The sequence below is a fragment of the Podarcis melisellensis genome, assembly GCF_964234715.1.
Source record: "Podarcis melisellensis genome assembly, chromosome: 1".
In the NCBI taxonomy this organism is placed as follows: domain Eukaryota; kingdom Metazoa; phylum Chordata; class Lepidosauria; order Squamata; family Lacertidae; genus Podarcis; species Podarcis melisellensis.
The window spans coordinates 99,252,194-99,278,456 of NC_138528.1; the positions used below are offsets into that span (position 1 = coordinate 99,252,194).

At 40.1% G+C, this 26,263-nt stretch overlaps 1 protein-coding gene across 8 annotated transcripts in view; it reads right to left on the reverse strand.

Moving 5' to 3' along the window:
- The window catches only part of GTDC1 (glycosyltransferase like domain containing 1), a 215,496-nt gene that overhangs the window by 171,422 nt on the left and 17,811 nt on the right, over positions 1–26,263 (reverse strand). For 6 of the 8 annotated variants that reach the window (XR_014172699.1, XM_081929614.1, XM_081929616.1 and 3 more), the window contains exon 2: positions 22,389–22,434. The exons of 1 other annotated variant lie outside the window; for it this stretch is intronic. The gene's annotated coding sequence lies outside the window, so the exon portion shown is untranslated. Of the gene's footprint in view, positions 1–10,607; positions 10,744–22,388; positions 22,435–26,263 lie in introns of those variants that run through there. One more of the 8 variants, XM_081929613.1, reaches the window with a different exon arrangement.

Here is a 26,263-nt window from a genome sequence, read left to right on the forward strand (position 1 = left end):
AGTGGCTCACATTAGATTTAACTGGATGAAAGAGGTTAGATTAAAATAGTGTTACATCTCCCATTACCACACCTATTAGTTCTATAACCACTCTGAGATATTTTAAACATGACAGGGGAAGATGTTATTAGCTACTTCCCTATTATAGAAAAAGAATCAGTCTGGTAATAATAGCCTACTATTTGATAATCTCAGACATTTAGGCCTGGACATATGGAAAAACTGTGTCCTGTAGCATTTTCACTAGATCTTAAGTTCTAGCCAGCTCCAGCTAATATTTTGTTTGCTAATGATACAAATATGGTATGATCTAAGGCAGTCCTACTGAATTCAAGGGGACACAGTACACGCTTATAAGCAGTTCTGTTTATATGAATGGGGTTTAAGTTTCTGCATAACCTTGTACACATTTACCTGGGAGTAAGTTACATTGAACACAAGCATACATAAGATCATGAATGTTGGGTATCTTGTGTCTAATAATTGCACATCAGACTTATCTTGAAAGACACAAATTTTATCTGGTTTTCAAAAATTCTATAGAAATTGGAATTGTACACAATTTTAAAATCAAAGCAATCTATGCACCTAAATATCCAGAAGACAAGCAATGAAAAACCCCATATATATATGAAGAACCCTGTAGTTGTTTGGGATATATATATATATATATATATATATATATATATATATATATATCACAGTATAAACTTTTCAGAGCAAAAAAATATATATTCAAGAGATTAGATTAGAAATCTATATTCAATTATATTACTAAAAATTCCAACATGATACTCTTTTAAATTCACAGGCTGGTTTCTACATTATAGCGTCTCCTGTTTAGGAGAAACTAAGATCGGAGCAATATCATCACTCAAATATTAGACAAAAGATGACACGAAACCCTCTCTGTATACCTCTGGTTGTGTTAAAGAGAGAAGATTGAATCAATGATTTTGACAAGCTTTCAAAAGCAACCTAGATAGCATTGTGCTAATTATTTCTTGAACAAACCTTAAGTGTGGAGAAATTTATTACCAAAGATTGCTGGACACAAAGACTACGTATCAGATACAATACTTTGCATTATAGGCTATTTGTTTTTATGTGCTGAGACTATTCTTCAGGAATCTAGCAACGAATATACTTCTTATTTATAAACATGCAAACTTACATAAACCGAAAATTTTCTGATACCCTATTAAATTTGCAATTTACTTAATTTAATGCATATATTAGAATCTTATAAAAGAATGTCTGCTATTGATTACTTATTTAAAATATTTCTATTTTGCTGTTCATCCCAAAGTGTCATAGCAGTTTGTAAAAATAGAAAAATATAATTGAACAACATTAGTCATGCAGTAATACAATACAACATCAAAAGGTTTAGAAAGAGTAAAACTGAAAGACAGAGTGTGAAGGCTGTATGGAAAAGAAAATCTAATGTGGCCTTTGCAAGTGGTGGAATGCAGTAAATGGCCTCATTAGATCATTTGGGGTACAGATCATATGGGACTAGTCTATTCCAATGCATGGGGTTACCTCTGAAGATGGTGTGAAAACCAGCTAACACAGAACGTGGAGCCTGCCTATTAACAGGTGTAACTTCCAAAACATCTTAAAACACTCCTGTGAGTGATGCTCTGTACACTCTGCATCCAGAATGCTCCAACTACTGGTTTGGCAAGCAGTGTGCACCTGACAGTAGTCACAATCAATCTTGTATCCATTCTGTCGTTACTGAAATACTGACTTTTGATGTGTTTTTCCCCAAACCAGATTTGATCCAAATTGAGAAAAAGAATGACCTAACTGCATTTTAAGCTGGTAATGTGTACAGTCACAGCTTGGGTAGTTTTACTAGTGTAGTTGTTGTTTTTCAAAAATATAGTACTTTTATTTGGATATAAAGCAAATAAGTGTAGTAACAGAAGAATAGCATACACTGAATGGAAAAATCATTTTGCCTTAGTAACATTGTTTTTACTACTCCCTCCAACCTTCTGACATCTCATAAAGCTCTCCAAGTGCCTATTCACATTCTTGGTCAGTTTACGAAAAATTAGTACACTTCTCACCAATCCCAACCAAGGCAGATGCTAGAACGAAAGTGCCTCTGGTTAGTTATCAGTATGGCAGATCAATAGTTCCTGAACTCCAAGCCAAAGTTTGTTTTAGAAGGGATTTTGTCCCTTAGGCATTGAAGCTTATCACTAACACTTCTTGGTAAACGTTGCATCTATGAATTCACCCCTACTGGAGCTCAATATAAAGGAAGTTGCTCCTTCTTCCATCTTCCTTGCAGGAATAGTATTAATGGGCAACAGCAGTAGTAGAGAATGCTGTTCAGGGCCAAAGTAATTCACAACCAAGCCTCTAGCACTACTTTCGTACACAGCAGCACAGGTCTCAGATCAATTCAATGCAGAGACTCCTAGGACCAACTCTGTGATGTGCTAAACCAGAAACACACACATACCAAGCATCTTACCCCACGTTTGCTGCTTTCAAAAGAACCAGCCCCTACCGTCCATGCAAGTTCATTCCAGGGCGAACAATTCTGCAATGTGTGAAAATGCCCAGATGCGGATGCAAGCCTTTTACACAATGGAAGATTAAGGAAGCTATCAAGGCACAGATAAGAGTTGGCAAAACAGACACTTTGTTTTTGTTTTTTAAAAAAACACCTTCACATTTTATTTTATTTCTTAAAAAATCAAGTTAAGGATAAAACAAAGCAGATGCAAAGGGTGAAGACTAACATAACAAACTTAATACTCAATAACATGGCCTACTGATAAACTTAACGTTTTCTTCTCCCTTTGATTTTCTATACACAATGTACTTCACAAGCTCTATCTGCAGTGATGACAAACCAGCAGAAAATAGCATATTGGGCCGCAATGTGTCAGTGATATTTCCTTGGAGAAAATTAAACAAACACAGATTGTACAAGGGTACACACCTTGTGCAAGGGGTACAAGGTGTTATTTCAAGAAACGCAGAGAAGCTAGGCCTGCTTCAGGAAGTTTCACAAATATATTGTATTTACAGAAAACTGACTTTTGTTACTCATGTGTTGTATTTTATGCATTTATATCTCACCCTTCAGTGTAAAACATTTTTACAATAATTGGACAACTAGCATGCTTGAGCAAAGCAGTAAGGTTTTAAATCCCAAAGAAGGATTCCTGTGCTGAGAAAACTGAAATTAAGGGTTTCTTCATAGATTACTCTATGAGTAAAACACCAACAGCAGCATCTCCTGAGCAGAGTTTCATTCTGGGGTTGCTGCTTGTCTATGAAAATCTGCTCCTAGGAGGGGTCGGAGACTCTTAGAGCTGGTTTTTGGAGTGCAGGAGGCAGGTTGTGGGAGGGCGGGGAGATAAATTGGTAAACGTCACTCTTCTCCCTTCAGCCACGGGGATCCCAGTCCTGGATCAAACCCATTTCATGGATGGAAGGAGCCACATCATTTGCAGAACACGAAAGTCTGGATCTAACCCTTTGAGGAGTTTAAAAGGGGGGGAAGGGTATAATCCAGGTTTGTAAATCTATATTTACTGTATGCTATAATTCTGCACTAATACACACACACACACACACACAATGTGTATATGTATATGCATGCATTAAATATATAAATGACTCGAGTGACCCTTTTTCTCCTTTCCATCCTGCAGCAACAGCACTCAGATAGAAACACCATGACGAAGGCTCAAAAGGATATACATAGGTCATGAGTAAAAACATGCTGCCTTAGGGCCCAGTAACTAGGTGGAATCACGGCATCAAGGAGCTAACCCAGAAGCTAAAAAGGCCTGTGCAAAAAAAATGTGGTTTAATAACTTACTAGAAACCCAATGCCTAAGAGTGGAGAGTTGAGGCTTTGTGATGCCACCATTCTCTACTTCCTTCTTAAAGGAACCATCTCAGAGACCAGAGCTCTACTCCTTCCCTCCCAAATCCACCATCCTTGGCTAGCCAAATTGGTATCCCTCCAGGTATTGTGACCTACAACCATTGACTATGTTGGCTGGAGGGCATCATGTTTACTATCCCTCAATGTACAAATAAAGCTTCAAGAGAAGTCATTTTATAGTCACTTGAAAAATCCACTTCAGGAAGTGTGCTTGACAGCCAGGATGTGCACAAATCCCCATGTGCTAAAGCACTCTGCTGTGTCTTGTGCATTAGCACATCCAAGGTGTGTGCTTTCTGGCCGTTAAATGTAGAACCTGTCATGCATCTCTGCTTATTTACAACCGTCACTGACACGCGGCAGACCCTTACGATATTTTGCCAGGTGCCTGATGACACCTAATAATGTCCACTGGCATGCCTGAAACATTTATCAAAATTCGCCAACTGCTGCCTCACAGCACTTTCAAGCCATGGGGAGCTCAGGAAATGAGGCCAACTTTTAGGGATTTAGCTGTCACAAAACGTGGGCTTAAAAAAATAAAAAAATACTTGCAACTTACCTGGGAATTTACAAACTTCATCCCACCCCAGTGTGATCTTAAGCTAGAAACAAGACTGCTAAGACAATGCTGAGGCAACACTGGATTGTTATTAGGGCTGAAAATCAAAATCATATGAGTTCAAAATGATTAAATCTGCATTGTATATAAACAAACCAAATTTTTTTTTAATGTTGCTGCTGCTTATTTTTATTTTTATTGATGATGATGATGATGATTGTCTCACAACACAAGCCCTTTTTTGAAAGAGAAAAAGGGGTTTTCCGGGCTCAATTCAAAGTGCTGGTTTTGACCCATGAAGCCTTATGTAGCGCAAGACCTCAGTAAGTCAAGGACCACCTCTCCCCACATGAACCAATAGGACTCTGCATTTATCATCTGATGTCCTTCTCTGTGTGCCTTCTCCGAAGAAGGTGCAGATAGTGGCAACACACAAAAGGACTTTTCAGGGGTTGCATCCTGCCCATGGAATGATCTCCCCAAGGCGATGCAACATGCACAATCACTGGCTACTTTTAGGCACCCTTCACAGTGAAAACATTAGGTGGCTACATTCAGCACAGGAACAGACCATTACTACTAGTCCCTGAGCATGTGAATGTCCTACTTTTGATGCTAGAGTTCTGGCTGCTTCTACTGCTTCTCTGGGTGCATGAATAGGCCAGGGAATGAACAGCTGAAGACTGTGTAGGATCCTTGTAGCTATGCAGAAAAGGGGCAACTTAACAGTTTACAGAGACCGGGCCAACTCAGGCAGTGCAGGCCACCTTCACCACTCTCATATGTTTCTCAACTTGCATAGAGTATTTTGTTTTCAGATACAGAAGCACTGACTGTACTTGCTACTGGTTCAAGGAAGAAGACAGACTTTGGCTGCAATCTAAGCAATACAGGGCAGGGTACAAGAGTGGACAGTCCCCATTCTCCCAAATGAAGAAGCAGGCTGCCTTTTTATAGAACTGCTGTTTTATGTAGCACCCATAATTCACACACAAGCACTTGACATCTGTTTGGTGGACTTTTAACTTGTTGACTTACTACCCCAGAGTACATCATCTCTATGCATTAGCGCTTTGACGCTATTGGAAACAGACAGGCAAGGTTTATAGACAGAAAAATGTCTTGTTTTTATGGCTGCCCAATAGGGAATTCCTATTATTGTTAAGGCTATATAAAAAATATTGATCCACTGTTATGACTTAAAATGTAACACGGGATCTTCGGAGGAAAAAAAAAGGGACGGCTAGTGTGTATCATGCAATTTTTCAATTATATAAAAAGGTGGCGACTGATAAGCAAATGCCTACCTAACTTTGAACTGACTTTTTTGGTGCATGCACTTTTTTCATCTGGAGATGAGGAAGAGATTTTTTGTTTTGTGTTGCTGCTTGTCATATTCTATCTTTTCCTTTTATTTATTTATTATTAACAACAGTTTGGTTGTCTGCTTTCACTCAGGGACTCCAGGGAATTATGCCAGCATTATAAAACTTCACATTATCCCTTTGAGGTAAGCAAGTGTTATGTATTTCTTCATGTACAAAATTAAAAACACAATAATTAACATGCTGCCAAATGTGAAAATGCCAAATAGCTACAATTCCTAGCCCTCTTCATCACACTGGCACGGCATTTTTCCAAATACTGGCTTTTGGGAGGGAGGAAACAAACAAAATTGTTCCAAATTACAGATTTATAGGCATTTTCCAACAAATTTTTTTGAGTTCATTCAATGTTATCTTTTTTTGTATTATTCTGGACACCTCAAAGATTGTTATCATCATCAGAAACTACCACTGAAATGATAATCAGGTTGTAAATCCTATACAGCAGACATTTAGATGGGAGTAAAATCCTATTGAATTCAATGGTGCTTACTTATGAGTAGACATGAACAAGATTGTTCAACTATTCTAAACTCGTCCTGAAGTCACCTTCAGGATATTATCAGCCTTGTTCTTATTAATATTCACTCTAACATCGTCAATGTTCCTTTGTTACAGATTCAAACTAATTAGTAAGTCCCAATAATCTTCAGTGCATATCAATACATTAGAAACAGTCATATTCTCTTTGTATACTTTCACTTATCATATGAATGACTGCTGTAAACAAGAAGGCACTGCGCTAAGATCTGATGTAGACCCACCAGTGGTCCCCTTCAGATATTGTCATGGTCACAAGGAGCTCACCAGCACCAACTGGTACCCACTGGGGAGTGCAGGGCAGAGGCAGGGCAGCTAACAACAGGGAGCCAGCAGTTAACAATAGGTTGACATAATGGTGGGTGATGCATAGCAACACTGCAATCCCATGCATACTCACGTATCATTAAGCTGTCCCATAAGACCCTCAGCAATTTTCAACTGGTCCGTGGGCAAAAATATTTGGAAAGCACTGATCTAGAAAGATGCCTCCTGTTACACATATGCAGGGGACAAGTTCTATGCAGCTGGCTCCTGTGCTTTTCAGAGCAGCAAAAGAGGCAGATATTCAGCAGGTGTAGCTTTCCCCAGAATGGAGACTTACGTAACTAAGTTTAGGAGCCCGCTACTGGCATCAAAATAAATGATCCCTGCATTTTTAACATCCAAAAGGCATTTCAGGGCATGTAAAGTTGTCGGATCCAGAAGCCCAGTAGACCCTTTGCTACTTTTGGCTGAACACATTTTCCACCCTGCTTTTTCCTCAGCCTCACATTCAAAATGCAAACTGTTGGATTACTAATCAAGACGCACTCATTGTACACTCAACCATACTAGCTTCCCTATGCATAAGCAACTATCAATTCCAGATCCACAAAGCATACTTAATTACAACTAATATTTCTGAAGGCTTCTATAACTTGCATGTAAACAGCAACACATAGCATCTGCTGTACTCCAGCCTAGCATAAAACCATAATGACCCTTCCAAATTTCAACTATTTCACAGACGTTTTCAATAATCTTCCTCCAGAATCTCATAACATGCTATTTCCTCTTAATTGGGTGATAATTAGCGCACAGTGTACAATTCCCTTTATATTTTAAAATAGCCACCACAAAGCTTTGGTACCACGCATTCAGCATTTTCTTGGGAGTAAAGGATTTCATTAAAAAGACCTTGAGGAAGCTTCATACATTCTTATCCCTATTATTTCAACACATTTATAGGCACTTATTTGTATAGTGCTTTTCCTTAGAATAACAGCAGAATTTGGAGCACTAACACAGATTTGGGGTGAAACCAGCAAGTTCATTCCTGATCTGTTTCTGATGCGTCTTCCCTTTTTCAAGGCACTTCTACCACTGTTACGTTTGTTGAGAATTTCTTGTTTTGCTGCCTTTCAGCTCACAGTCTTTCAGTTTAGTTCTTTAATGCATTTAATTCTTCAGCCACTATGGACTTCAAAGTAAATGAATCTATTTTTTATCACACAGCTGGAAAAAAATAACTTGACCACTACCATCTTTTCGGGATGCTGGGTTTTTTAAAAACAAAAACAAAACTCCAATACTGAGAAAATGTTTTTTTTTTTAATTATAAAATGTTTCTGCCATTTTGTCTCACTTATCCTGAACACATAATTATAAACAAAAACTTCCTAATTAGCATTACCTAGTTGAGACATACACATGAGCCATAGCACAGTGGCAGGATACATGCGTTGAATGCAGAAGGTCCCAGGTTCATCCCTTTGCATCTATGGCTAACATGGTCAAGTAGTAAGTCACAAGACAGATGCTCGGCCTGAGACCCTGGATTGCTACCACCAGTCAAGAGCAGACAATATTGAGCTAGATGGAATCAAAAACCTGATGGAGAGCTTAGTAGCTCACAATTACTCACAATGCATTAGAAAAACAATACCAGAAACCTACCCAGAGCTTGTCAGTCCCAGGTATTAGCTGAGAAGTACATGTTTGAACTGGAAACCAGTGTGCACTTTAAGAGAAATGTGCATCTTTAATCATGCAACACTTCCTAAAGGAATTATTGAAGTGATAATAACTAGAAGTTAAATTTCAACCTTTGCTTAAAAACTATCATCTGGAATCATTCTTGGGCACTTGAAATCAGGAGTTCTACTTCAAGAAGGCAGTGGTACCCACTGTACCCACCCAGTCCATGTTTCAAAGCAAATGCGATTATCCCAAAGCAGTGCGCACTTTCCTGGTTACTCATAATGAGCTACTACCAAAGCACAAGTCCCTTTGCTTTAAAAAGAGGCAAACGTTTGATCTGCATTGACAATATTGTGTTGAGTATTATGAGGTATAAAAGAGTCGCAGTGGCCTCATTTCCATGCCATGCTAAACCATGGTTTAGTGTGAAGTGTGCAGGTTCCAGAAGAGCTTTGCTCCTCCACTGACATTCTGGTGCTGTGTTGCATTGAGGTAAGTAATGGCCTGGCTTGGCTTAGGTTTAGCTCTCTTCAGACTAACCACAAGCTAATCCTCTGAAATCAGTGACACTACTCAAAATATGTTTAAGGCAGGTTCCAACCAAGTATATTCAAGAATGGTCTTGTAAACCTTGCTAAGAATCTTCTCACTCACGTGCACACTGAAATTGTTATACACACAGGTCCTTCGGTTTCAGTTTCTATGAATCAGTAGTAAACAGGGTCTGGATTTCTGCCCACAGATACATATGTGATTCAGAGTGACATCATACCAAAATCAAGATGCGTGCTTGCACATGTGACAAGCCTCTAATTTTACTGGCATGCATGACATGCCATAAGACTGTGAGGCTCCAATATTTTCTGGCTGGAAAATGTCCATTCCTGAGTGCGCTTGCTGCCAACACATGGAACATGAAAACAAGAAATCTGTACACCTCTGATGAGCTCAGAAGTTTCAAAAGAAGCAGGCAAATTGTGTTTCTCTCATTTCTCACTTTTCATGCTTAACAGGTGCTTTTTCTCTTTTGAAACTTGGGTTACTCACTTTAGAGGAAAAATGGATAATGTGTTCCTTTGCATAACATGAAAAACAGGCTGCAGCTGTCGTATGTTTTTCAATATCTAATATCCACAGTAGCAATTAAATGTTTTTTCACCTAGGTTAAAATAATAGGAAAGTGGGGAGAAAGTTGCAACCTTACTCTACATAGGAGTATTTTCACCTAGCCAATCATTCTCAATGGTGTTTTATCAATGGTGTTGCTATAAACCGGTAAAGTTTTGTGCATGGCTTAAAAATTACTGCAATTTCACATGCTCAGCATCTGGTATTCAGATTTCTATACGACTTCCTAAAGTGACATTTCAGGAACAAAAGTAGTGGAATAAAATGCATTTTTTGTTTGATCCAGAGAAAAAAGGTATGCATGAACAGTTGTGTCATCACGACACATGCAATACCTCAAGGACAGTACAGGCACAATACCTCAAGGACTGCCTCCCCCATATACTGGTAAACTGACCTAGACTCTATGTTCATCATCTGAAGCCCTTCCGTTTGCCTCCTCCACACAAGGTCTAGAGGGTGGCAACACAAAAATGGGCCTTTTCTGCAGTGGCTCCCTATTTGTGAAATGCTCTCCACAGGGAGGTTTGCCTGGTGCCTTCCTTATACAATGGTACCTGGGGTTAAGTACTTAATTCGTTCCGGAGGTCCATACTTAACCTGAAACTGTTCTTAACCTGAAGCACCACTTTAGCTAATGGGGCCTCCTGCTGCTGCCGTGCTGCCGGAGCACAATTTCTGTTCTCACCCTGAAGCAAAATTCTTAACCCGAGGTAATATTTCTGGGTTAGCGGAGTCTGTAACCTGAAGCGTATGTATCCTGAAGCGTATGTAACCCGAGGTACCACTGTATATCTTTAGGCGCCAGGCAAAAACGCTCCTCTGCAACCAGGTCTTAGGCTGATTCATATTCTATGGCCTTTTAAATGTGTTTGTGGGGGGAGACATTGCTTTGTTGGTTCTTTAACTATTTATTTGTGCTTTTATCTCAAATTTTTATCTTCTGAACTGTTCTGAGATCTTTTGGTGAAGGGCAGTATCTAAATCTCATAAATCAATAAATAAAATAAATGTCTGTTAGGAAAGAAAGGGCAAAACCAAACCAGTTCCAGGCTGCAACTTCTGATCTAATCCAAAAGTCCCAGACCCCTTATGATTTCCTCACCTCTCCTCTCTTTCAATGGGGCATTATGTAACAGAGAAGCAAGATTTCTTCCCTCAGAAATGCCCTCTTATACTTAAGCAAAGCTCCATGAATGCTGACAATGCTATACAATTCACAGGTCACCAACCTTTTTCAGCCAGGTGGCACATCTGGGAGTGCCATGGGCAGCAGTCACAAAATGGCTATATTGAGAGCATAGCACAAAATGGATGCCACATCTAAAAGAGCACAGAATGGTGCAGAAATGCGCTCCCTGCAATCCATGGGAGGAAAGGCGCCTACCGTGCTCCCTCACAGAGAGAAGCTCTGTGTACCTCTTCTATGTTCAGAATAGATGGCAATCTATTCAGGCAGAAGCTATTAAGGCAGCGTCTATGTAGGAGAGGCTGAACCACTAAAAACAGAAACTGAGCATTGTGGAATTTTGAGAGGATATTTACTGAGACTTCTGCAGTTGCCGTAGGAGGAACTGGCACTCACAGTGGTGCCCTTGGGCACCTTTTTGGTAATCCCTTATATAAATAATAAAGTAAAATAACGTTTGTCACTAAAGGGAACTCCCTGTGCCCTGATTAATCATAAATTGGGACCTATAAGAATAATTCACGCCAGAAGTTTGTACTAAACAAACCCACACCATGGTTTCAGCTTCAAAACCGGCAAACCATGCTTTAGAGTGGCTTAATTGCTTTCTTCCCCCCGTGCTCAGTACTCAACTTTGTAAATTCATTCCCCATCTCCATGGTTTCAGTAGTGTCTACAGCAGCCTTTCCTAACCTTGGGTTCTTTGCAGTTAAGAAGCTACAGAACTAATAAATTTGCCAATGGCTAATACAGGTTATTTCCAAGCAGGTAGTATAGCTATTGATGTCTGGCTCTGTGCAGTCTGTCTTAAATCAAGAGCAGAATACACCATCTGCAACAAAGCAAATTAAGATGCTCAGTCTCATAGTCTCAAGACCATGCAAAGGGCAACAAAAGAACAGGATGTGAAGACAAAACCTATCAGGCACAGAGAACACTAGAAGCTAGAAGTTGTGTAGGTGTATTAGCAATCCTACTATCCATCTGTCATAAATCTAACTTGTTATCATACATCACCCACTGGCAGAGGGCTGTCTGCTGGAGGAATAACACTACGCTGAAATGTTCTGTAGTATATTAAAGCCTCTCTCTTTCTTACGCATTTTTCATTGATGGCTCTCTTGCCCATAGAAACGTGAGCTTCTAATGTATGTGATCAAAAAACATGAAAGTTTGCATTCATGTATAGGAAAAAAAACAACATTCAAAGATGTTCACTGGCAATAAATCTTCACCAAATATGAGGAGACCGGAAATTTTTTACACTGACATGGCTAACATTCCCAGGGTGCTCCAAGAATATCTAGAGTTTGCCTATCTGTCCACTTATATTTTATTAGGTATGTTAAAGACTGAGTTTACAATTAACTGAACAGACAGTGTACAAAAGGCTTTTAGAACTAGACCATATGGTCTAGGGAAAGGAACAATCTGGATGATCCACATTTCAATCTGCAGCCTTGTCCACCTCTATAACACATTATATTGCTGCAATAAAATATTAAGATAGATTGGTGTGTGTGTGTGTGTGTGTGTGTGTGTGTGTACGTACACACACACACACACACACCCCAATCAGGCAACAAGTTTTTTCCAGCAAGGGAGAAAAGATTTTTTAGGAAAATAATATATTAATTAAACAAAATTAAAAACCCTGAAGGCTTTTGTACAGCTTCTCCAACTCCAATAAATAATATTTCTCTATATAAATAGGTAACTGTCGAGTTTATGCCTTAGCATACCAGTTTTACACAGGATATGCCGGTTGAGGGCTTAATGTTAACAAATGACATATACTTGGAAATCAAACAAAAACAATCAAGAAACACCTATTATTAGAAAGCAAAGGACAGCTGACAAGTTCACAGCTGGAACAAATGTAAATCATCCATCAGTTGTTAACATTTGCTACTTAGTTCAATGCCACTATCAAAATCTTTTTTAAAATAATTCTTCGTGGATGATGCCTGTTCACAATAGGTACAGAAAATAAACCAAAAATAACACATGTACACTTGGGTGTGTGTGGAGGAAGCCACAGCTTTTTGATGACACTAAACCCTTATAATATGATGTACAGCAAGATGCAACATTCAAATAAATATATTTTTATTTATTTTATGGGGTCTTCTACAAGTTTAATAAATAAATAACTCCTAAGCTTTTGCATAGTAGATCTGGTGGCTATCTAATGACCCAACTAATGTTACTTTTCAAAGGAATAAGACAACTGAGGTACCTTTATGAAGGCACCCCTGGAGTGGGTCATGTGACTGAGCATCTCTGAGCATGTCAGCATGCAATTCTCCATAGAGAAGAGCTGCTTCTTGTTGCGGTGTCCTCCACACTTGTGGAAAAGAGTAATATCAGTGCCTACATATAGAAAAAAGTGACAACGGTGCAACATCTTCCATAATGGATTGCTATTATCCTAGTTGCTTTTTGAGACCTAGTCACTAACTCAGTTCTGTAAGTGACATTAATGTACAGTGGTACCTCGGGTTACAGATGCTTCAGGTTACAGACGCTTCAGGTTACACACTCCGCTAACCCAGAAATAGTACCTCAGGTTAAGAACTTTGCTTCAGGATGAGAACAGAAATCACACAGCAGCGGCGCAGCAGCAGCGGGAGGCCCCATTAGCTAAAGTGGTACCTCAGGTTAAGAACAGTTTCAGGTTAAGAACAGACCTCCAGAACGAATTAAGTTCTTAACCCAACGTACCACAGTAAGAGAATCCACTGTTGCATTTTTAGAGGGTCATGATTTTTAGAAGGGAGACAGGAAGACAGCAATTGCACTTCGGGAAATGCATCTGAGTGTACACCTCCTCCAAAGCCAATTCCCCTCCCTGCTTGCATCAGGTGAGAAACCTATGATTCTCCAGATGATGTTGGACTACAACTCCCTTCCCAGACCACAGGCCATGCTGGGAACTGGGAGTCCCAACATCTGGAGGGCTACATGTTCTCCCCCCCCTTGGGGGTTAAATAATATTTTGGAACATGTGGAATGGGATAGAGAACGCAGAGGATTTATTCTCCAAACGAAATTCTCCTTCAATTTTATACACAACAGAGCAGTGGTTGGTTTTTCTCTCTTCCCAAAAAACAGAGCCTTCTTAGATCAGGCCAAAGGTCCAGCTAGTTCAGCAACCCATTCTCACAGTGGTCAACCAGATGTCCATGGAAAATCTGCAAGCAGGACATGAGCTCAAGAGTATGGTCCGCAATTGTGTTTCCTAGCAACCAGCACCCAGAGAAAACCTTCAATACTGTAGTGCTGTACGCAGCCATCATGGCTGGAAGCCACTGATAGCTTTGCCATCCACAAAGTTGCCCAATCCTCTTTTAAAGCCATCCAAGATGGTGGCCATCACTACAAACCAGCAATCAGGTTGCTACTCTGATTGACAGCACCTGCCAGTGCCATCTATACCAGGAGTCTTTGTATATTGCAACACTGAGGAAAAGTTGGTTCCACAGTCTCTACAGGAGACTGTAAACAGGGACAATCAGAATATTGACGTGTTTGCAGAACAGACAGAAAAATAGCCTTTTAAAAAAAATTAAAGGACTATTTTCAAGTAATGTATCCTTACCAAACCACAGTGAACAAATTACACAAATTATAGTATCCTGCTATAGGATGTCAAGTCACATGGAAGACTCCAGGATTTCTTACTTCAGCTGAAGCAGGAACCTAATAATTAACAAATCAGATATCCACAAACAGTGGGCAGCCATTACCACTGCAGATATTGTTGACAGCAGGAACTTCACACTCCAGCCACACTGGAAGCTACAAAGATCATATTCAATCATTGAAACTGGAAGATGAAACCCTAGGAAACACTTTGTTAATATGTTGTTATTAATTCTGAAGTGTAAGTCAGAACTTTGAATACTCTGATCAACTCCTCTTACTTTTTTTCTTGGGGGGTGGGAATCACTAGAGGTGTGATAAAGCATGCAAGTCTCTCCGGGCTAAGTGCCCTCATCAAAGCATCTTATAGGTATATTAAAAATTGAATGGGCGTAAACAACTTCAGCAGGCAGAGTTTGAGGACGATATTCCACTGATCTCTGAATTTTATAAACATCAACACTTGGGAGAGTTTGCATGGGAATAAGGCAACTAATTATTGTCTATTGCTTTAGGGCACGCCTGGTGCTCTCTACAGGTATCTCTACTGCTGCTTTTTTCCTAATGTATTGCCTCTTGAAAGCTTTCGCTGTAACGACTTGCTGATCTACTCCAAAGCAATCTAAGTATACTGAAACTACTTTATATTCCAAGAGAAATGTGCAATAACTTCTGAAAAGATGTTTCCTAAACAGAAGCAGCAGTTGAGAATACAGTGTATGCTTTGCAAGTGAATAGTGAACAAAATTACTTCTACAAGTTGAATTAAATTGTAGTGTTCATCCTACGTAGAGTTTGTGTGTGTGTGTGTGTGTGTGTGTGTGTGTGTGTGTGCATGTTGTAACAAAAACATTATTTTGCAAACAGAAAAAGCATAACATTACAAATCATAACATTGTAAAAACTCTGATGTCATGTATGGCACCAGATGTGGGCTGGGTGGGCTAAGCTCCCCCTGCCTTACAGATTGCACAGCAGAGCATGTTCTGAGAGCCAGGCAGGCGGGCGGTTGGGCCACTGAGAGAAGTAGCTGTTTTGCTTATACCGATTCACTCACTGAAATGGGCAGCATTCAGCTAATTCTCCCACTTACACAATGGAGCTTCCCCCGCCCCTCCTCCTTTCCATACGCCCTGAAATTTGTCTGGGGGTTTGGAGAACCCCAGGAACAGCATATAGGAGTAGGAGAAAGCTGATCGTTCCATCTGGAAGCTGAAATGCTTGTCCTGATGGAATAATCACCTCAGTCAGTGCAACAGTGAACTCCTCCCAATGAGTATAAGAGAAAACTTGACCCAAGCCTAGCTGGGAACACACACAGGCCTGATTTTGCTGGGCCCTAGGGGAAAAGCTCTCTAGAAATCTAAGTGGGTAGCAGTATCTGTTAGCATGCTGATGCTGTGAGCCTGTCCATCTCATGTATAATCAGTATACAGTATATGTGTCAATAAAACCATATGTCACCAAAGGCACAGGAGTCCCTTCATCCGAAGTCAACCAGATTACCTTCATTCTAAGGAAGAGGCAGGGAACCTCCAGCCCACCAAGCTACCCCATTTGGCCCACAAGACCACTTACCTGTGCCACGCCCAGCATCATCAGGTGTGGGGCAGGTAAAAATATGGCTCAGTCAAAAGTGGATTTGCTGATCAACTGTTCCTGCAACCCTCTATGCAAAGAGAGCTAGCAGCTGGTTGTTGGGTCTTGTAGAGAGCCCCCTGCAAATTGTTGTACAAGAAAGCAATTTGAAACTAGTTTCTCAATACAGTACCCGAGAATCAACCAATTGTCAATTGCTGTGGTTTTTCAAGAGGGTGTGGCACTGTACTTTTCAAAGCACTCTCATGATTTATGCAGAGCAAACAAACAAACATTGTGACATTGGATGACGGGCAGGTGGGTGATCCTGCCCATCTGCCAAACCTTATGCACAAGAGGTAGTGGAAATAACTAACTGGCCCTCCAGCCAGTCCCAGGTCTGTACCCATGTCCTAAGACAATCTTGATTTTGCCTCTCTGACCCCCTCAGTCCTGCCTTCGTGTAGATGTCAAGCTGCACTGTTCACCGGCTGCCACTGGCATCAAAGCAATTTGCAAGTCAACTGTTCTCCATAAAACATCACAAAGTAAATTCCACTATGCTAAAATCCAGGTAATTGGAACAAACTAATGCACTAAGGGACGCGGGTGGCGCTGTGGGTAAAAGCCTCAGCGCCTAGGGCTTGCCGATCGAAAGGTCGGCGGTTCGAATCCCTGCGGCGGGGTGCGCTCCCGCTGCTCGGTCCCATCGCCTGCCAACCTAGCAGTTCGAAAGCATCTCCGGGTGCAAGTAGATAAATAGGGACCGCTTACCAGCGGGAAGGTAAACGGCGTTTCCGTGTGCGGCTCTGGCTCGCCAGAGCAGCGATGTCACGCTGGCCACGTGACCCGGAAGTGTCTTCGGACAGCGCTGGCCCCTGGCCTCTTGAGTGAGATGGGCGCACAACCCCAGAGTCTGGCAAGACTGGCCCGTAAGGGCAGGGGTACCTTTACCTTTACCTAATGCACTAAGGCGTGTTTAAACTAATTTTTAAAAAGGAAGATTTTGGGCTACAAAGCACAAGTTATGTGTGTCAATAAAACTGGCTTCTTTTGCATTGATATTTCATTCCAAACCCTGCGTTTCATTTTTATTATCTTAGTGTGTGTGATCATGGGGAAAGGAGTAGACGAGCAACCTTTACGCAGGAAAATGGAAGACATAAGGAATAGACATGTGACCATGTAGAAAGAAGACATATGCTCCACTGCATGAACAAAGGAGCCGTTTACATACCTGGCAAGTACTGTTTTAAAACAGATTTTCATGAACGCAAGACACAAATAAGAGATTTTGGGGGGACCAAATTCTACGCCTCCTTCCACAATCTGCATAAAATTCCAAGTGCACAGAATTGCAAAAGGAAAGCATATGTGTGCATGCTTATCTACACACACTCTGAGGAATTAATGCAATACTGTTATCTCTTTGGTAGGATGTGGAAGCTGTTTTGAAAGTGATACAAAACTGAAAGCATGACACTGAAGACAAATGATTTATGAACTGAGTAGGCTGTGGCCCTCTGACGAGCAACTTACATACTTCCCAGTGGAGTTCAGCAAAACAGCAAAAAATCTTTTTGAGCTTGGCCGGCCATCTCTGTAATTTTGAGCTTGCTTTTTTTTACTCATTCACTCTTTCACCTTATTTTTCTTTTTTAACGTTTCTTTATCCTTTTGATTGTATACCTTTGCCAGGTTGGAACCATGTAAAACTGTGAAGGTGGTTTCAGAGCTTAGATCAGAAGCCACCTGTGTGGGACTCTTAGCTGGGAGGCACATGTAAAACTCTTCCTAGATAAGAGATAGCTTAGGAAAAGCTAGCTAACAGTTAACTTTTCTCCCTGGAAGCTTCTTTCCACTGGAATGTGTTCTTAAAATTGAGTTAACAACTATCAGGAGGATGGTTTTAAAAACAAATACCCAAATAAGAACTATAGGAACCAACCTACGAATGGTAGCCATCTTTCACTTGGTCTTAATACACATCACTTAACAGTTCCTCGCTTACAGCCCTTGAAGCTTTCATTACTGAAAACTTGATAACAGCACAATTTATCCTCCTTTGCTCGGACATCCACTGAGTGACCTGCACACCACCAAAGCACCTCACAGTGTGGCTATGGTTCATGGTATTTGTATTCCATCCATCTGCCAAGGTGCTCAGTACTTCATAGAAGAAGCCTACAGGCCTGTGAAGTTGGGGAGACGGACAAAGGTATATATGAGAGATGGCTTGCTCAAAGCCATCCAGTATTCTCCCTAGCCAAGCTCGGATTTGTGCCTGAATTTAACACATCCAAGCCCAACTCTCTAGCCACTATTCCAGCTTGGTTCTCCAGCATTAATGGGGTCAGAAGTGTAGCACGCTAATAAAAAAAGCAATAGAAATTATAAATAAAACTTGTTATAGGAAATTAATTACTGGACTGGAAACGAAGAAGGGGAAGGGGAAGGGGAAGAAAGGGCTGGGGGTTGCAATGATTTCCTGTTAATAAATGAATTGCTGGATTTTGAGAGGGGAGAAATAGCTGAGGTGTTCACTGATTTTATTTGGCTAATAAATTAATTGGGGAGAAAAAGCTGGGGTGTGGAGTGCTTTTATTTTGGCAATAAATTAATTGCTGGAAATTAAGAAGGGAAGAAGCAGCTGGGGTGTGCAAGGGTTTTTATTTTGGTAATAAGTCAATTCCTAGACACTTTGTGGTTAAAAGGGGTTCTGCTGTTAATACAACTGATGATCAGCATTTATAATTCTTCTTCATGAAATTCCAAATAGAATGGGGTTTTTGACTGCATGCTTAATTTGCAGAGTTCGAAGGTGGGACCCAGTGCTCAAAAGGAAAATGAGCAGACAGTGTCATATTTTAAAAGAGGGGGGGAGAATAGCTCGAGTTCAAGGCGTAAGTGAGAAAAATGCCACAGCATTTTGAAACTGTACCTGCAAATAGTGTTATTATAGTGTTATGACACAGCTTGTGATTTGGACAGCAAATCACTGTTATCTTCCCTCACTGACAATTACAGAACTTTTGTTATGACTCAGGAAAATGCACCAACGAGAGTAGCGAGAATCTAAGTGGACTCTAGGCTATTGATTACAGTTAATTCAAATCTCCCATCTGCAAGGATCTTATACGCAGGCTCAACAGGGCATCACTGTGCTTGCTTTGTCAACTAGATCACCACTGAACCTAATCCACTCACATTTTTTGCAAACTTTTTCAGTAATGCTGAAAAACACCTTTCTTTAGTTATGATTGTTGGGATGGGGGTCTGTCCAAAGGCATCAGGCAAATCAGCTAAACAGAACCTCCAGGTTGAGAAGAAATATTCATTGAGTATCAGTTGCAGGGTGATGAGCAGTGGAGGGTTATTTTTTGTCCATATCCTGCTGTGGCCTTCTCATAATCTCACTATCCATTATACTGGAAGACGTATTTTATTCCAAGGACTGATTCCCTTAACAAGCACATCTTATGAGCCTTTAAGAAGGTATTTTTCTTTCAAATTTTAACTCTTAACTCATAGGACATGGAAGAAACCTTAACAGCAGCAATTTTTCACCTTTCTAAATGAATGAATAAAAGTGGAACTAATTAAGGCCTGGAGAGGGTGAAGGGAGGTTAGGAAACAAGAGTAACTTCAGCTGCAAGCAGAAAGATGTTTGGATGTGAAGTCACCCCAATGATGAACAAGAGAGGGGCAGACCTGATTTATCAGTTTCTCAGAAGTCAAGCTTTACCACCTCTCAGTCACCAGAATACTAGTTATACTTTCTTTATTTGACCTTCCCCCTGTATAAATCCCTTGAGCCAATTAAAGGAATCCAAGTTCCACAAATTTAAAGGAACAGACACATACACAATGGGTTCAGGTCTTTGATTTCTAACATCCAATTGCTTATCTCAATTAAAACAAGAGCTGAAAGTTACTACACAACCCTATGCATATGTTTTGGACATCCTGAAGTATTGAATGGGCCTTAGTTGTAGGTGGGTATGCACAGGATTGCAGTCCAATCTACAGAGTTTGGTATCAAATGCTCCAATTTTTTGTTTAGTACACATAGCTTATATCTTGACACAGCAAGGCTGGCCTGATTCTGATATTGAAACTGCTACTTCAAAGAGCGAAGCAACACAAATTTGGGCATCACCTACTTTCTCAATGAGATGAAACTTCTTCCACCTTATTCTTGCAGTTTCTATTATTCATTTCTTCACTGAATGACTAATGATTTCAGCCTCTGTATTTCAGATTTAGATATGGAAAACTGCTGATTAAAGGCTGGGGGGACTTTCCACGTAGTTATAAAGCCTACTTTCCAGGTGCAGTGGACATTAAAACTGTACACATGGTGTTTGTGTTCTGGAGAGAGCAAATATGATGCCATAAAGCAAGCCTATATACAAAACTACTGTGATTGCATATGAAAACACTAATTCTACTAGCAGAGCCAAAAATAAATGGTTCCACTAACAGCAGCATACAAGATACGAGTTCAAGTTCTACCTCTAGTTCCCACACTTGTGCGTCAACATTTACCCATTACCTGTTGATGTATTACTCAAATCGAAAAGGGAAAAAGCGATGATTTTCCTGTGCTGAAAAACACTGTTTGAAGTAATATAAAAACTACAGGTCTTGGTCACTCTCCCACACTCAAAGTCCATAACTTGGTCACAGAGGCCATGGTTTAGCTGCAGAAGGTCCCAGGTTCAAAGAGTGTGACCCAGTATAAGGCAGCGCCTTCAGTCCTATATGTGATTTGATATTGGAAGTAGATCCTAACCTTGTGTATCCCTTTCCTTGCCTCCTTGACTGTGCAAAGAAAGGATTATCCCCTCCCTGTGTTGTTTTGATGCTTTTGAATTATGGTGCTGGAGGAGACTCTTGAGAGTCCCATGGACTGCAAGAAGATCAAACCTCTCCATTCTGAAGGAAATCAGCCCTGGGTGCTCACTGGAAGGATAGATCCTGAAGCTGAGGCTCCAATACTTTGACCACCTGATGAGAAGACTCCCTGGAAAAGACCCTGATGTTGGGAAAGATGGAGGGCACAAAGGAGAAGGGGACGACAGAGGACGAGATGGTTGGATAGTGTTCTCGAAGCTACCAGCATGTGTTTGATGAAACTGCGGGAGGCAGTGGAAGACAGGAGTGCCTGGTGTGCTCTGGTCCATGGGGTCACAAAGAGTCGGACACGACTAAACGACTAAACAACAACAACAACGTGTTGTTTTACTGTTATATTTGTTTTGTCAAACAACTGGTACAGCATAAAAATGTTTTAAATATGTAAATGATTGCACCAGCGGCACCTGAAACGAAGGACAGAAGGATCTGCCAGTTTTGCTTTTTTCTGTTTCTCATTTTCCCTAAGCTTACATTCCCTAAGCTTACCAACACTTTGCAGCAATTTGCAAATAAAATTTGGGGGTGGAGGGAATGCATGAAAATCCATCAGGATTTTAGTGCGGATTTTTCCTAACACATTTTTATATGCCGTTTGACAAGTACATGTTTTTGCAAGCAGCTTTCTCTAATATAATCCATGTTTATGTGTTATTTTCACCAATGTATTCATTTTTATACACACTATATGTATTTTTGTAAACTGTGTTTGGTTGACAAACTGCATAGCAAAATTTGAATAATTGCAAATTTCAATGGATAGTTGTGTTTTAGTTCTCATATTGTTTCGGAAGTCCAAATTTGATAGATAGGGCTTCCAATGAGATCTGAATTGAGTTTCTCCGCAGTTCCTAACTAAACAAACATTACAGATGCTACCTTCTCCCTAACGAAAACAAGTCCAAGAGAAGCAGCCACAGGTTGTTTATGTAGTCAGATTGTTAACAGTGGTCATAGGGTTATATCCAATGCCACAAGTGGATTTCCACTCATGTTCTGTGACTTCCCTTTCTTTCCTCTCTTCCTCCCTCTCCCGAAATCTGTTGGGGGAGGGAGGGCATCCCCCTACCCTCCAGAGCAGATTTTGAGGACACACAAGGGACTGCAAGAGATGAATGGGACATTCCTTTGCACACACAGGTGCTTGTTGCACAAACAGTACTGCAGTGTTGGATAAAACACGTGATTCAGATAATATGCAGAGGTACAGTAAGTAACTCCTTAAACATGCTAGCAGCTTCACCCGTGTTCAAAGTGGCCTCTGGTCTGTGCACTACCTGAGAAAATAAATGAAGTGTGTATCTTTCCTATCTATAAAGGTAAATATAGTAAAACTATTCTACGTGACGAGTTCTCGGTTTTTGTCATCTTTGACGATAGAGGTAAATTTCATATTCTCTCAGGCTGTCATTTTGAAACTTTATGACTAGGACAGAACATTGCTCTTCTTCATTGTGAAGAAAAAACATTACTAGTTCTTTACTTAGTTTTGCATCACAGTTAAGAACTATACCAAGAAACATAAATATGCAATGCCACAGTAGAAATTCAACTTACTTTATGATTACTTCTACGAAAACGTTTTTCTTTGGCACCCAGTGTTCTGTAAAAATATTTACAGAAACATTTTTTTCATTAACAGTATAGAAATACAAAGTCATACAGAAACTGATTGCTGAATAATTACACAAAATGATAAGACTTCCACTGCAGTTACATCTACATGAGATGCAACAAGCATTTCTCAACAAGATTAGAACCGTACAGTTGTTGATATTTACGTGCTCTGTTTCATCATGGCAATCCATTCTAAAATTATCAAAATGCCACAAGACATACTTTATCTACAGTGTATTATAGAAATTCAACACAGCAGCTGCTAGCCCAAGTTTATTTATATGAACTTGAAACCTCGATGAAAGCTCAATGAAGATTGAAACCTATGCACACTTAACTAGGTGCAGGATTCTAACCACATCACTTGTGCAGGTCTACAACTAGGACTTTTAAAAATCCTGTTTAAAATGTATTATTAGAATCCTAGCAGTGAGTCTCTCTTCATCAAGCATTTGTGGGTTTTGATTTTTACAAGGAAACCAGCTAGTATTAAATACCAAAGAACAAGCTGGTCAGAACTTCAAGTTTAACAATAATAGTTTGTCAAGGAAGGTATATACACCAGTTGCAAGAGCTAGCACTTTCCAAATAACATTATTTAGAGCCCCGGTCTCTCTCTCTCTCTCTCTCTCTCTCTCTCTCTCTCTCTCTCTCTCTCTCTCTCACACACACACACACACACACACACACAGCAATTCACTTGCTTTATACTTACAAAATACTTTTATATACACAAAAATAATTTGTTGCTATGTTTTACTAATTTTTAATCTACCGTTAGCATTCATCACACTTCCCTTTCATCACATCCCTCAAACATAATGGCAGGAAGAAAAAAGTTCTTTCTCTCTGAACTCTATCATAAATACAATCTGGGAGGAGGGTTCGAATCCCCTCTCAACCATGAAGCTCACTGGGTGATTTTTGGGACAACCACACTCAACCCAACCTCCCCTCAGAGGTTTGTTGTGAAGATATATGGGGGGGGGGCTAGAACCTTGACCTGCTTAGAGTAAAAGGTGGCATATAAATGTAAGAAATAGATCATGGGGGGATAATCTTTCTGTATGCCTTTTCTCTGTAATAACATCGGGTGCCAACCAATACTTCTGCTGTACAATGTTAAGGGGCTGTCAGGAATGAAGTTTCATCCACAGGTCAGAAAAACGACTCAAGACGCGAATTGCAATCAGCTTTTATTCACAAAAGTAAAAGCACAATGGAGTTTGTTGAAGGCATTGCTGGAACTAGAATTTGGAGTGGGAACATTGGATGCCACCCATTACTTTCTCTTTATCTCAATATCTCTATCAGGTCAATTTTAGACAGCTGTGCACCACTGAGTTAATTTTCAACATTTCATATTGTCACACAAGTCACCTGCTAACACTGTGTGGTCCTGCATGATGTTTACTTAAATGGGGCATCTCTATGTGTGCAAAAAAATAATAATGGAGCACAAATGGTAATAATTGAGCAGACTAGAAATAAATAAATACAATTCTAAATAAATACAATTCTGCCTGAACTGGACAACTTAAAACATAGAGCATGCATAGCACTCCTATATGTCAATGGAACCCTCGGTTACAGCAGTAAAACTGACAGCATTTCATTTTCCTTTAACACATTCAAAATTTGTTCAGTGATGAAAGGATATTCAGAACAAGTCAGAATTTTTATTCAGAAAGATAGATTTCTGATGACCCACATCTGCTCTATTAACTTTTACAGAAATTTCTTGCAGACACTGCTGAAATGAAATACTAATTTAAAATGTCAAGAACCCTCCCACCCAAACATCTAGAGAAAAGCACCCACATGTGCTATACAGCTGTTTTACTTTGAAATGGGGAAACCCAATGTTGCACCTCTTAAGAGGTGGGGGGAGTGAAGTCAAGATTCTCCCATACCTCAACTAAACTGACATGTGGCATGACATTTGAGGCATGTGCTTTCAATATACGCCTTACAAATGGACTGTAAATGCTTTCTTTCTAGAGATGATGCAAACTGCAGGTACGAAAATGGAAACACTAACCTGTGTTCTAGTTTCAATCTTGAAAGTACTTGTAGAAGTTGCAACCACATGTTTCAAGATGATTCAGAAACACCTTACCTTAGACACTTTAAAGCATTGTGTTGGATTCTGCTTGCACAAAGGCAGCATTTTCAAATTTCCAAAAAGCTCATTTGAACAAGATTTTAAATCAACAGATTTTGAACTATTTAAGTAGGGTAAACTATGAAGCAGGGGGGCAGCAAACTATTTAGCTTTCATCTTTAAGTTAATACGTCATCAGCTCACTGCCTTGCTAACAGCAAAGAGATATGATATGCTTAACAAATTTCATCTACAGGAAACAGAACCTATTTCACTTAAAATTTTGATTTTTACTTATCAGTCCTAAATCCAGAGCATGGAAGTTGTTCTTCCATTCACAATAGTGGGGAAATTGTGTCAATTTGTGCCTTTATTGGCAGCCCTCCCACACCCTGTCTAACATCACACCCAAATGTCCTCCAACCCCAGGAATAGATTCTCAGAGGTACAGGGGCTGTGGAAAGATGGGAGGACGAAGAAAGCCCTGTTGTGTGAACTTTTCACTCTGCTTCATTCATAAAAATAAAGTTAGGATAAAGTTTAAAACATACGTACTAAGTTCAGGTAGATTGATTGTTTCAGGATTCAGCTAGACAGAAACACACCCATACAAATGCTGTTCATTAGATTAACATAAGCAGTTCCGCCGCACTGCATCCGTTCAGAGCAACTCCTCTGCACACCATCCTTATAAATAAGGTCAGTTATAGACATGATAATATGAGATTTTATTCATAAGGGGAAGCACTGAAGTCAGGCAGCAGCAAGCTATACCACAGAACGGTGGAATGCCAGGCTTACCAAATTCATGGCCTCTGATCTATATAAAAAAGGAGCACGGTACCTCTTTAAAAAAAAGTTGCTCAGAATTTAAGTACATATTTCATGGTCAAGAAACTGGGACTCTTCATCCATATCTTCCATTTCTTTCTCTGGCTACATCAGCACGTAAGTTTTCAGCACCTGATTAAGTGACAGGTTTGGAGCGTTTTCAGCTACAATTGCACACAGGCTTTTGCTTCAGTCCAGGGTGCTGTAATAAGATCAACCTGAGCAGCAGGTGAGCTGCCTCAGGCAGTAACCAGCATAGAAACTACAGAAAATGCATATTCAAAACATTCTGAGTTCTGTACAAATACAAAAGATAATCTGAATACATTCAATTTAGAATATTCGCTAACAGCTTCTGGGTGCTGCCATGCATTTTAGAATTGTAGAATCGCAGAGTTGGAGGGAACCCCAAGGGTCATCCAGCCAACCCCCAGCAATGCAGCTATCTAAACTAAAGCATCCATGACAGGTGGCCATCCAACCTCTGCTTAAGCACCTCCAAGGAAGGACTATTATCTACTGATAGGAAAAGATAAAGGGTGCAGCATTACCCATGCTTTCCCAGTTTTAGTTTTTGTTTAATTTTAGTCTTTGGCTTTTTGTTGTAGCTAGTTGGCTGAGGGAGTTGCCTGTTGCTTTTGGAGTCCCCTGCTCCCCAACCTAAATAGGATTGATTGTTGTGTTTAAGAACACTTCCGTCCACTTCCATTTCGACAACATCCCAAACTGCTAACAAAGGAACTGTCAAGAATGTATTATTTTTTACCCCGCAAGTACAATAAAACAGTCATAAAAATAACTTGACACAGCAGACAAAAATCAAATTAAGATCAGCAGAACAGAATCAAAATTAAAAACAGCAGAGCAGGCTATAGATAGA